This window comes from Bos taurus, chromosome 28 (assembly GCF_002263795.3).
Source record: "Bos taurus isolate L1 Dominette 01449 registration number 42190680 breed Hereford chromosome 28, ARS-UCD2.0, whole genome shotgun sequence".
In the NCBI taxonomy this organism is placed as follows: Eukaryota; Metazoa; Chordata; class Mammalia; order Artiodactyla; family Bovidae; genus Bos; species Bos taurus.
This window is the reverse complement of record NC_037355.1, coordinates 1,136,519-1,150,198: the sequence shown is the minus strand read 5'-3', so window position 1 is coordinate 1,150,198 and position 13,680 is coordinate 1,136,519. Positions and strand designations below refer to the sequence as shown.

The window sequence follows — 13,680 nt, the reverse complement described above, 5'->3', positions numbered from 1 at the left end:
TGCTGACAAAGCAAGAGATTTTACTGGGAAAGGGCACCCGGGTGGAGAGCAGTAGGGTAAGGGAACCCAGGAGAACAGAACTGTGGCTCGCAGTCTTGGATTAGTTTCCGGGTTGTCTTTAGCCAATAAGCTGACTCAGAGTCCTTCCTGGTGGTGCATGCCTTGTTCAGCCAAGATGGATGCCAGAGAGGAGGATTCTGGGAGGTGGTCGGACATGTGGTGTCTCCTTTTGACCTTTCCTGAACTCTTCTGATTGGTGGAGGCTTATTAGTTCCATGTTCCTTACCAGGACCTCCTGTCATAAAACAACTCATGCAAATGGTTACTATGGTGCCTGGCCAGGGTGGGCGGTTTCAGTCAGTGTACTTCCCCTAACACCATTAGTATGTGAGGCTTGTCTCATTCTTTCTGTGACTGCATTTATTCCATTACATATATGACCTGTGATTTAATTGATTCTCTCTCTATTAATGGTTGTTTAGGTTTTTTTTTTCAAACTCTTCCCAATATAATACATATACAAATATAATGCAGGTGAAAATCCTAAAAGCGGAGTTGTTGAGTCAAAGGATATTAATGGATCCTGCTGGATTTCTTTCCACTGAAGTACTGATCGCCATGGCCACCAACCATTTTATCAGCGCATATTTTACCCCACACTTGCTGCCGTAATACTTACCATTTTTGACATTTATAATTTTGTAGGTGGAAAAAATGGAGACCCAGTGATATTTTAACCTGCATTCCTCTTGTTATGACCAGATCTGTACATTTTTCATGTTTTATTTTCATTTTATTTTAGAAGAACTTTCCTTTGATCATTATCTTTTTCAATTATTTTTGTTTTTATTGAAAAGGAGCTCTTTATATATTAGACCAGATTGGCTCTTTGTTAGTGATATGAGTTGCAAAAAGTATTTTTCAGTTGATTGTCTTTTAGCTTTACTTATGTTGATTCCAGATGTTCAAGCTGGTTTTATAAAAGGCAGAGGAACCAGTGATCAAATTGCCAACATCTGCTTGGAAAATCCCATGGACAGAGGAGCCTGGTAGGCTGCAGACCATGGGGTTGCGAAGAGTCAGACACAACTGAGCGACTTCACTTTCACTTTTCACTTGCATGCATTGGAGAAGGAAATGGCAACCCACTCCAGTGTTCTTGCCTGGAGAATCCCAGGGACGGGGGAGCCTGGTGGGCTGTCATCTATGGGGTCTCACAGAGTCGGACATGACTGAAGCGACTTAGCAGCAGCAGCAGCTGGATCATCAAAAAAGGAAGAGAGTTCCAGAAAAACATCTATTCCTGCTTTATTGACTATGCCAAAGCCTTTGACTGTGTGGATCACAATAAACTGTGGAAAATTCTGAAAGAGATGGGAATAGCAGACCACCTGACCTGCCTCTTGAGAAACCTATATGCAGATCAGGAAGCAACAGTTAGAACTGGGCATGGAACAGCAGACTGGTTCCAAATAGGAAAAGGAGTACGTCAAGGCTGTATACTGTCACCCTGTTTATTTAACTTATATGTAGAGTACATCATGAGAAACGCTGGGCTGGAAGAAGCACAAGCTGGAATCAAGATTGCCGGGAGAAATATCAATAAACTCAGATATGCAGATGACACCACCCTTATGGCGGAAAGTGAAGAGGAACTAAAAAGCCTCTTGATGAAAGTGAAAGAGGAGAGTGAAAAGGTTGGCTTAAAGCTCAACATTCAGAAAACGAAGATCATGGCATCTGGTCACATCACTTCGTGGGAAATAGATGGGGAAACAGTGGAAACAGTGTCAGACTTTATTTTTTGGGGCTCCAAAATCACCGCAGATGGTGATTGCAGCCATGAAATTAAAAGACGCTTACTCCTTGGAAGGAAAGTTATGACCAACCTAGATAGCATATTGAAAAGCAGAGACATTACTTTGTCAACAAAGGTCCGTCTGGTCAAGGCTATGATTTTTCCAGTGGTTATGTATGGATGTGAGAGTTGGACTGTGAAGAAAGCTGAGTGCCAAAGAACCGATGCTTTTGAACTGTGGTGCTGGAGAAGACTCCTGAGAGTCCCTTGGACTGCAAGGAGATCCAACCAGTCCATTCCAAAGGAGATCAGCATTGGGTGTTCTTTGGAAGGAATGATGCTAAAGCTGAAACTCCAGTACTTTGGCCACCTCATGTGAAGAGTTGACTCATTGGAAAAGACTCTGATGCTGGGAGGGATTGGGGGAAGGAGGAAAAGGAGACGACAGAGGATGAGATGGCTGGATGGCATCACCGACTCGATGGACGTGAGTTTGAGTGAACTCTGGGAGCTGGTGATGGGCAGGTGGCCTGGCATGCTGCGATTCATGGCGTCGCAAAGAGTTGGACATGACTGAGTGACTGAACTGAACTGAACTGAACTGATGTTGATTTTTGCCATGCAGATTTTAAAACATTTATATGTAAGTGGTTGACCAAGTTTTTCTTTTATGGCTTCTATAATTTGTTTCACGATTAGGAAAGTATTCTTTATACCAAAATTATTTTTTAAAACTATCCCATGGGATCTTCTCATACTTTCATGATTTAATTTTTTATCTTAAAAATTTAAATCCACACTACATATCCTGTTGTAAGATGTGAAGTGTGAATTCCACTTCGTGCCTCCACAGATGGTTACCCACTTGTCCCGATGTCATATTTTCTGCACTGATTTGACGTGCTATCCTTTCACACACTACATTTTCACTTATGCTTGGGTTTATTTGTGGACTCTTGATTCCATCCCATTTATCTGCCTATTTTTTCATCAGTATCACACTATTCTCATGATTAACTGTCTTAATAGTTGCCTAGATGACCCATCATCACCCTTCTTTTTCAGAAATGTTCAGACAGCTTTGCTTGCTTATTTCTACATCTTATCTTCATCATCAGTTTATCTAGTTAAACAATCTTGTTAGTATCTTATTTGGATTGCTAATTTATGGGCTATTTATTTAGACAGTAAATTGGGAGAAATTACATTTATGATGGTTCTCAATCCAAGAATACAATAGGCCTTTCTATTCACTCAGGGCTTCCCTCGTGGCTCAGACTCAAAGCGGTAAAGCATTTGCCTGCAATGCGGGAAACCTGGGTTGGATCCCTGGGTTGGGAAGATCTCCTGAAGAAGGAAATAGCAACCCCTTCTAGTACTCTTGCTTGGAAAATTCCATGGATGGAGGAGCCTTGTAGGCTACAGTCCATAGGATTGCAAAGAGTTGGACATGACTGAGCAACTTCACTATTCACTCAGGATACATTTTTTATGTGTCCTACAGTAACATTTTAAATTTTTATAGGAATTTCACTTGTTTCTTGAGGTTTTTTTAAAGTAAATTTTCTTTTCTACCAGAAATTACTCTTTAATATATCTTCTACGTCACTGTGATTAATTCAAGTGCATATTGAAGGAGACCTAGTTAATTATTTCTGTATATTAATTTAAAATTCAGTCCCCTTGTTTTTTTTTTCTTTTAAATTTTATTTTATTTTTAAACTTTACATAATTGCATTAGTTCTGCCAAACATCAAAATGAATCCGCCACAGGTATACATGCGTTCCCCATCCTGAACCCTCCTCCCTCCTCCCTCCCCATACCATCCCTCTGGGTCATCCCAGTGCACTAGCCCCAAGCATCCAGTATCGTGCATCGAACCTGAAATGGCAACTTGTGTCTTACATGATATTTTACATGTTTCAATGTCATTCTCCCAAATCTTCCCACCCTCTCCCTCTCCCACAGAGTCCATAAGACTGTTCTATACATCAGTGTCTCTAATTCAGTCCCCTTGACACATACATAGAGAACAGACTTATGGACACTGGGGTGGTGGAGTAAGGAGAGGGTAGGTGAAATGGAGAGAGCAGCATGGCAACATATACACTACCATATGTAAAACAGACAGCCAAAGGGAATTTGCCCTGTGACTCAGGGAACTCAAACCAGTGTATAACAACCTAGAGGGGTGGGATGGAGTGTGGTGGGAGGTGACAGGGAAGTTCAAAAGAGAGGGAACATATGTATCCTTATGGTTGATTCATGTTGATGTATGGCAGAAACCAACACAATATTGTAAAGCAATTATCTTTCAGTTAAAAATAAATAAATTTAGTAAATTCAGTCTCCTTACTGAATTTTCTTATTGCCTATGAATAAGAAATACTGAGTGGGAATATTAATCATTGTACCAGAAATATGGTTCATGCTGAACCACCTGCTCTCCTCTGGGGGCCTAGGGTACCTGCTGGGCAGGTGTGCTCACATGATCAGCTCCCAGTACAATCCTTGAGCACTGAATGTCTCATAAGCATTTTACTCGAATTAGTGCCACCTGTCTCCCCAGGGTCCTAGAAGGGCACCTGGTTTCCTCTAGACCTCACCTCTGTGCCCTTTCCCTCTGCTGTGTTCTCACAGAGCCCCAGAGTCCTCCTAGTGAATTACTGAACCCAAGGGGATCTTGGGGACCACAACACCACAGATACTCTATTTGTAGTGGAGCCCTCCCCACCCTATCCTCCTCATTTGTAGACCAGTTATTAGCCCAACAGCTGGTGCTCTCAGAAAGCCCTGCTTTCTTGCTATTCAGCTGAAGCACTGTCTCAGAGCCTGGGAGGCCTGTTAAAGGTACAAAGTTTGACTCCCAACCTGGGAGCTCCTGTGAGGAGGTCTGGGGAGAGAGGGCCCAGGTACCTGCATGGCAACCGGGGCCCCAGAGATGTGACTGATGGTTCTCGGGCAGCCCATGTGTCTGCTTGCTCTTTTCTTGGAGGTTTGTCCTCAGAGGTTTCTCTCTGTTCTTCTTGACTTCCCTGTGTACCCCACATCTGGCCCTGTCCTCTGGTGTGTGGGCATGGGGGTATGGATACTTCTTTGTGCTGTTGTTTATTTTCAATCATTCCTTTTCACAGATACTGTTTTTCTATCCCCCAGGTCAACAAACTCTCTTTTCAGGGCAGACGTCTGCTGGATCCATGTCAACACTCGAAAGGCTGAGAGGGGGTCTGGATTCCCTGATGGGCCCAAGAGCCTCCATCCTGGGTCCAACCGGGCTATCAGTTTCTCTCTCCTCTAAGGTAGGCAGACCCCGAACTGTCCAAGTGCACAGTAGTGGGTCATGCTGCTTAGACTTGCCCTGGGACCCCATCCACCACTGGCTGAGAAGCTTCAATCAGGGATTAAGATGATGCATAGGAAGTTCTTTAAAAGATTAAAGCCATGTTCTGTGGTGATTAATCTGAGTGTATTGGAATGTGGTGGGAAGATGCTTTGATGTCAGTAGGAACCTGGTACCATCATCCAAGTGTGAAGTAATGAGACATGAGGGTCAGGGCTAATTGGAAGCTTGGCGGAGGAGGACACATATGATAATGATGAGACTGGAGTCAGGACCTTTTCAACCATGGGGTCAGTATAATGTTTTCCAAACCAACAGATTCTTCCAAGCTCCCCTCCCCACCCCCAGCCCACTTGGCACAGCACAGAAGAAACCCCTCCACCAGCCACTGCATCATGTCACTGCCCTACTTGACAGCTGGGGTGTAGCCTGCATCTGGAACTGATTGATGGTTTGGGCTTTCCTGATAGCTCACTTGGTAAAGAATCTGTGTGTAATGCAGGAGACCCCAGTTCAATTCCCGGGTTGGGAAGATCCCCTGAAAGAGGAACAGTCTACCCACCCCACTATTTTGGGGCTTCCCTTGTGACTCAGCTGGTAAAGAATCTGCTTGCAATGCAGGAGACCTGGGTTTAATCCCTGGGTTGGGAAAATCCCCTGGACAAAGAAAAGGCTACCCACTCCAGATTCTGGCCTAGAGAATTTCATGGACTATACAGTCCATGGGGTCACAAAAAGTCCAACACAACTCTCACTTTAGGGCTCTTTTAAGTCAAGTTCCAAGGGCTTCTGGCAGCTTCAGTGCTGTCCTCAACATGTCCAAAGGTAAGTGTGAGTTTGATGTAGCCAAGCTGGAGGACAGCAGAGCGAACCATGTGACCGATCTGAGGCCGTGCTAACCCACTAAACCCTGTGCGGACAGCAGAGTGAACCATGTGACCGATCTGAGGCCGTGCTAACCCACTAAACCCTGTGCGGACAGCAGAGTGAACCATGTGACTGATCTGAGGCCGTGCTAACCCACTAAACCCTGTGCGGACAGCAGAGTGAACCACGTGACCGATCTGAGGCCGTGCTAATCCACTAAACCCTGTGCGGACAGCAGAGTGAACCACGTGACCGATCTGAGGCCGTGCTAACCCACTAAACCCTGTGCGGACAGCAGAGTGAACCATGTGACTGATCTGAAGCCGTGCTAACCCACTAAACCCTGTGCGGACAGCAGAGTGAACCATGTGACTGATCTGAGGCCGTGCTAACCCACTAAACCCTGTGCTGGGTGATTCCAGGCCAAAGCAGGGAACTCCTATTACTTTCAGCAATCAACAGAGTGAGTTTAGATATAATACAGTTTTTACATCGTATCTGCAAGAATGATCAGATACAGGTTTAATCAGAACATTGCATTCAATTACACACCTCTAGCAGAAATTATTAAATAAACATTTCTTTTGAAATTACCCAGTTTTAACACTTTTGGGGGGAATCCTTTCCAATGCTCTATGCATAGTATGTACATATTTTTATATATAATATATGCTTATACATGCTTTTTTTTGCATAAATGAGATCATCCCATATATATTATTGTTTATGTCCATATTGGCATGTAGAGATAGCTCATTGTTTTTAATGGTGGAGAGTATTTTGCTGTATGGATGTTTCAGTATTTATTTTACATGGTCCCTTTTTTGTTGTTTTCAGTTCTTTTGCTATTAAAGATAATATTGAGATAAATATCTTTGTGCCAAAAAACTACTGTACACTTTTGAAAGTTTATCTGTTGGAGAAATTCCTGAAAGTGTAGTTGCTGGGTCAAAAATATGCATTTTTTATAACTTCGATAGATATTAACAGGTTGCTCTCCAGAATGGTTGTGCTACTGTATACTCAGCTCCAGCATTTGAGAGAATAGCCATATCTTTGGCTACAAAGCTGGGGAGGGGATATCTTTTCACTGTTCACATGCTGACACAGCAGAGTGGAGCAGTCAACGAACCCTAAGATGGGACTCGGGAAATTCTTATAGTTTGGTGTGGCACAAAAATTGGTTTTGGAGGTCTAAAGACTTTGATTTTAACCTTGATGCATCATCCAGTAACAGGATGAATCTGGGGCAATTTACTTCCTTTCCCCGAGTAAGCATAACGATGCTACCCTTGCAGTACTGTTGCGGAGGTGAGATAAGGTGGCGCTTATAACGGCAGTGTTTGCCGAGTCCTGTTTCCCTTACCCATCAGCCTCCATGTCTCAGGCTCCCTTGCAGTGGGAGGGGTCACATGATTGGGTTCTGACCAATCAGATGTAGGCAGAAGGGATGAAGGCCATTTCCAGGCCCTTTCCTTGACTTTGGAATAACAGGTTCATGGGTCGAGATATTACAGGCATCTGAATCCTGGGAGCAGTGTGCTCCCTGCATGAAGGAGCTCCACACTGTGTCCAGCCCAGGTCACACCACACTAGAGCAAGTAGTGTGATCTACCAAGTAGTAGAGCCTTTGAGATTCCAAGCCTGCCCTAGCCGATTCGAGGGCCTAGTTAGCACTACAGGCACTCTGAGAGTATGTGTGCTCCTCCAGGCCCACGATTGATCTGAGGCTTAGGAAGTCCCTTCCTGAGGCCTCGCATCCCCATCTGTCAAGTGGGAGAGCGGAGCTCAATGAATCCTAGTGTCCTTTCCAGTTCTCATACTCAACATCTCAGATTCAGTAGAGAGCAGTGTATTGGTGTAAATCGTAGGTACCTCAGACCCATATACCAGTAAACCTCAAAAGCAAATCAGTGTAGCTTGGCGGTTATAACACAGACGTCATGGCCTAGTTTCATATCCAACCTTCCCCTGTATAAGCTGTGGGAACTTAGGCAGGTTAATGAACCTCTCTGTGATTTAGTTTTCCATAATTTTTATAGTTTTGGAGTTTTGGAGGTCTAAAGACTTTGATTTTAACCTATTTTTAACCTATATTTGTTAGATCTAAGTATTTCAATTTGGGGGTGCAGGCTCTTGGTTTCAAATTCCACTTGTTCATAACTGGTACCTAGAAATACATTTGACTTTTGTACATTAACTTTATATCTTGCAACCTTGTTATAATTGTGTGTTCATTCCAGGAGTGTTTTTGTCATTGTTGTTGATTCTTTCAGATTTCTACATGGATAGTCATGCCCTCTATGAACAAAGACAGCTTTATTTCTTCCTTCTCAATCTTATATCATTTATTTCCTTTTCTTATTGCACTGTAAGTTACAGCACAACACTGAAAAAGAGTGGTGAGAAGGGATATATTATCTTTATTTTTTATTTTATTTTTAGTTTTTTGGCCATGCTGCATGGCATGTGAGATTATAGTTCCCCAACCAGGGATTGAACCAGTGTCCCTGCAGTGGCATGGCATCTTAATTATTGGACCACCAGGAAAACCCCCATACTTTTAAAGTGGAGACAACAATGGGACCTGCCCAATAGGATTCTTTTAAGGCTTAAGGAATTAGTGCCTATAAAGTGCTGAGATGAGACATGGAACTCAGTAACACAATGGAAGCATTTGTTCCAGAAGTAAATGCCTCAGGGCTTCCTCTGCCTGGATGACCCCAGACAGGTTAAGTGACTTCTCCACCATGAAAGGAGTCAGGTGGATGCTCAGGTCAGGTGAGAGAGCTAGTATTCGGCGATAAGGGTGCTAGATCCAGTAGGCTGTCACTAGCAGAGGTGCTTTTCCTGACCATCAGGTTTCTTGCCAGACCTGCAGCACGAGGTCAAGGAGAAGTGACCCAGGCTCATTATAAAAACTCTCCGTTGTTTCTAGTTTAATTTCAGCTGAGGATGGAAGCCACAGCCCCTGTCTTCACTTCACTTCCTGTGCTTATACCAGTGTACTTGTTTCACCTCAAACCACAAGCTTGAAGCACTGGAAAGACCCCTTCTTTAAGAAGGATAATCTGGAAGCTGCCCAAGGCCATGTCCTGCCCAGTGGGAGTTGGGGGCCCCAGGGAGAGGAATGCAGGCATGCTGAGCCTCAGAGGAGTGGCCCCAGACTGTCCTCAGACCCCTCCCAATGGCAGTAGTGTTAGGAACGGGGCTCAGCTCTCAGAAGTTTGGTGTGTCTCTGCACCACCAGAGAAAAGTGTCTCTGGAGCTCTCCTGCCAAGAACCTTGGCCTTGAGCACCATCCAGTCTCTCCCTGTCACCGAGGATGCTTACAAACTCAGGTCTTCTGAGCAAAGCCATGCTGGATGGAAAGAGAGGGACCTTGACCTGAGCTTGGACTCCTTAGGTTTATTTCTGGATTCACCCACTGACTTTCTTTCTGATCTTGGAGTTGTTCAGCCTCCCCAGGCTTTTCTCACTCATCTCTAAAATAGGTATTTGAGAAGCCACAGTGAGGAGCTGACAGGGTCCAGAAGTGACCGGTCTTTCTACTGCTGAGGGAGGACCAGCTTTCCCTCCTCCTCTCTCCTCCCTCAATAGCAAGGGAGTGAGTTCATCTTTGAGTCACAGTCAAGGGATTTGGAAAGCAATTGGAAAGTCCTATTTTTCAAGAAGAGCTTCCCAGGTGGCTCAGTGGTAAAGAGTCCACCAGCAAGGAAGGAGCCATAGGAGAGAAGGGTTGAATTCCTGGGTTGGGAAGATCCCATGGAGGAGGGCATAGCAATCCAGTACAGTATTCTCACCTGGAGAATTCTTGCCTGGACAGAGGAGCCTGGTGGGCTACAGCTCATGGGGTTGCAAAGAGTCGGACCCTACTGAAGCCACTTAGCATACACGCATTACTTGATAAAAAGTCATTAGAAAGGACTCACAGATGAAACAGTGGAATCTTTAGATATTCTTGAGCTCTAACCTTAATTCGCAAGTCACTGGGCAGTCATCACAGTGGGAGTGAGAGCAGGACGTTCCACCCCTGTTCCTGGAGAGCCTAGAGGGCGAATAAATTAGAATTTCTGTGTATAGAACTGTGAAGGATCCAGCACAATGTCTTTATCAGAGTGTCATTTACAATCTGATACCCTGATGGCAGCAACATCTCCTGTGGCTTAGTAGCAGTCTGACCGGAATAAATTGTTGCAGACCTTCCACTGGAAAAAATTCTGCCTGGATCCCTTGACAAGAGCCTGCTGGCCAGACCTGACCATCCTTATTAAAACTTCTTTCCAAAGCTTTGAGAACAGAACTTCATTAACTGGGCAGAGTAGAGGACTAGGTGGGTGCTTGATATTAATGCTGTGATGATGGGAAGGGAAAGGCTGATCTTTTGTGTGCCGCATGCAGCATCCACCCTGGGGAAAGCTGTAATAAGAAGTGACCTCATACTGTAGACAGCTTCTCTGCAGCAGAGACTCTTGTCTGTTTCAAGAACACCCTCCACTCAGCCTGGAGGGAGGATCAGGGTCACAGTCAAATGTCTGAGGAGACTCACAGCTCACCAGACCTGCAGGTGTGGTGGGCGGCCCACTTCCATTCACCGTGCTCAGCGATCTGCATATTCTCACTGCTCAAAGTGTGAAATCCAGCCCTGGACACATCCCAGGCAGCATCCTGCAATAGAGTGATACTTGGTAAAGGGGTGAGGGTTTGCCGTTTGAGGCTCTCAGACCCCTGGCCAGAATCCACAGAAACCTTCCAGGATGTGGTTCAGGGGAGAGTCGCTCAGGGCCCAGAGAGGGTGGCGGGCATTTCCTCCAGAAGAAATCTGTCCTGCTACTGGGGCCCGACCTGTGGGCCCTCCCTTCCCCGGCCCTGGGGATGTTGGCCTGTCTGCCTGCTCCTCCTCAGCCTGGGGGGAAGACAGCAGGCACTCACCTCTTCCAGGTTTTGAGTTCTGGACTTCAGATGTAGGTATAAGACTCTGACCAACTTGGACACTGTGGGAGATGGCCAGGAGGGGAGAGGGCTCAGGCTTGCTGCTGCTGCTGCTGCTAAGTCGCTTCAGTCGTGTCCGACTCTGTGCGACCCCATACACGGCAGCCCACCAGGCTCCCCCGTCCCTGGGATTCTCCAGACAAGAACACTGGAGTGGGTTGCCATTTCCTTCTCCAATGTATGAAAGTGAAAAGTGAAAGTGAAGTCGCTCAGTCATTTCCGACTCTTAGCGACCCCATGGTCTGCAGCCTACCAGGCTCCTCAGTCCATGGGATTTTCCAGGCAAGAGTACTGGAGTGGGGTGCCATTGCCTTCTCCAGGGCTCAGGCTTAGGGAAGATGAATTGAAGAACTCAGGGGGGTTCAGCCAAAAGCTGTGGAGTAGGGGAAGGAAGTGGGCAGTCATGCCATCTCAGGGCTCATTCAGAGGGGACACACTAGCCACCACTTGACTCACTAGCTGCCTCTCTTTTGTGGGTGTGTAGCCACCACCCACCGGAGAAGGCAATGGCACCCCACTCCAGTATTCTTGCCTGGAAAATCCCATGGACGGAGGAGCCTGGTGGGCTGCAGTCCATGGGGTTGTGAAGAGTCGGACACAACTGAGCAACTTCACTTTCACTTTTCACTTTCATGCATTGGAGAAGGAAATGGCAACCCATTCCAGTGTTCTTGCCTGGTGAATCCCAGGGACGGGGAAGCCTGGTGGGCTGCTGTCTGTGGGGTCGCACAGAGTCGGACACGACTGAAGTGCTTATCAGCAGCAGCAGCAGCCACCACCCACACACCAACAGCGCTGAAGGGAGGAGGGCAGCCAATTTGTCCACCATCCTTGCAGAACTAGAGGGCAGAGTGGCTTAGCCCTGATGGGGGAACAGGCTCTAACTCTGCATGGGGCTGGGTGACTTGGTGTCAAGTGGCAAATGACACCTCACCTCTGGATTTGTGGCTGCGGAGGAGAAAAACACTGGTTTGAAGGGAGACAGGCCAGACTAAAATCTAGCTCCATCTCTTACCATTTGGGCAACCTGGGGAAAGTCTCCAGCTGTCAGGGTTCCATATGAATGCAGATGCTCAGAATGGGAGGGTGTGACATACGGCTTTTATGACGGAGGAGAGACTCTGATTCTGTCATTTTGTGTCTCCTCCAAGTGAGCAATGAAGCCTCCTAAGTCATGAGCTTCTGAGGCACACTGTCAGAGGCAGCAGGTGGTCAGATATACATGTGCCAAATGCAGGGAAGCTGGGGTGTGAGCTGCACTGTAAATTGGAAACAGCCTTGTAGCAAAGCAGGAACTAATTGTGTCACTAGGGGAAGTTAAGGAGGCTCCTCCATATCCAGATCACCGTGTTAGAGACAGCATCTTGGAATTTTCAGATGTCGAGTGGTGCACACAGTGGTCTCATCCTCGTGGTCTGAGCTCCTGGGGCTGTGGAGCGTGCATGTCCTGGGCCCTAAGCGGTGATGATACTGGGCGGGGGGCAGGCTGCACTTGCTCCTCTCTCCTCCTGTGGCCTGGGCAAAAGCTGGCAGGGTTCCTGCTTCTGAGATGATTCTGGGATCACAGCATTTTTCTTCCCATGGGCTGCATGAGCTGGTGCAGGGTGGGCAGAGGGCTTAGAGGGAGGATGGGCAAGGGCGTAGAACCCAGTCTTTGAACACAGACCCCCTTCCCCAGCCCAAACACGCGCCCACCTGCCAGTGCCCCTCCATCTCCCAGGAAGCTTCGAGTGGGACCCATCTGCCTCAAACATGGCTTCTCTCCAGGCAGCAGCCTGGCTTTGTCTTCATGCTGTAGGAAAGATACACGTCTGGCCCACATCTGCCTGGTGTGTCTTTGAATATCCAGATCTAAAGCCACGCCAAACTGCAGAAGTGTATTTGGTCAAAGCACAGGGAGATGGCTCAGGTGCCTGGCCCCTGGCTCATGGAGTCCTGTGTTCCTGGGGGCATCACGCGTGGTGCCCCCAACAGCGTCCTGGGAAGCGTGACTGCCGTGTGGGCGTGTGTGTGGGGGGCTGCTCTGCCCTGGAGACACTGGAGGTTCAAACAGGCAAGGACAAGCACATGTTCCTGGAAAGAGAGCTTCTGTGCTATGTGAGGCTGCTCCAGTGCCTGGCCCTGACAGCCCAGGAAGTCACCTCATCACATCTTTTGTGGACGCCGGCGGAACCCACAAGCCTCCTGAAGCTCACTGCTTGGAACAGACACCATGTAAAGCCAGCCTACTGTTTTTGAGCACCAAATTTGTGCCAGGGACTCACACATGTGCTCTCCTTGATTCTTGACAATTTCTCTGCCAGGGAGGCACTGTTAGGCTCACTTTACAGCATGAGTGTAAAGTGAAAAAAAAAAAGGCTCACCCAAGCATGTGTGTGAGTTGCTCAGTCGTATCTGACTCTTTGCAACCCAATGGACTGTGGCTTGCCAGACTCCTCTGTCCATAGAATTCTCCAGGCATGGGCCTTGCTCAAGGCCCCAGGGCGGCAGTAATGGAGCCAGCCCAGCTAGTCTTGGGGCCCACGTCTCCCAGCACACTGCCTTGCACGCAGGCCCCTGGCTGGCAGCCAGCCTCACAGTGGATGTTCACACAGGAAATGGAATGATTGGAGCTGGAAGATGGGGATCAACAACCCAGAAAAACTGCCAGAGCCATTCTCGGTCTTGTAGCTTCTTCCTTTT

The 13,680-nt window shown here is 46.9% G+C and overlaps 1 long non-coding RNA gene across 1 annotated transcript; it reads right to left on the bottom strand.

Annotated features, from left to right (window-relative positions):
- Nucleotides 1-10,567: 10,567 nt before the first annotated feature.
- LOC132344159 (uncharacterized) lies at nucleotides 10,568-12,020 on the bottom strand. Its single transcript, XR_009493296.1, has 3 exons — nucleotides 11,933-12,020; nucleotides 10,939-11,000; nucleotides 10,568-10,674 (listed from the first exon to the last, which is right to left on the bottom strand). It is a non-coding gene; the product is annotated as an uncharacterized lncRNA (long non-coding RNA).
- Between the last annotated feature and the right edge of the window lie 1,660 nt (nucleotides 12,021-13,680).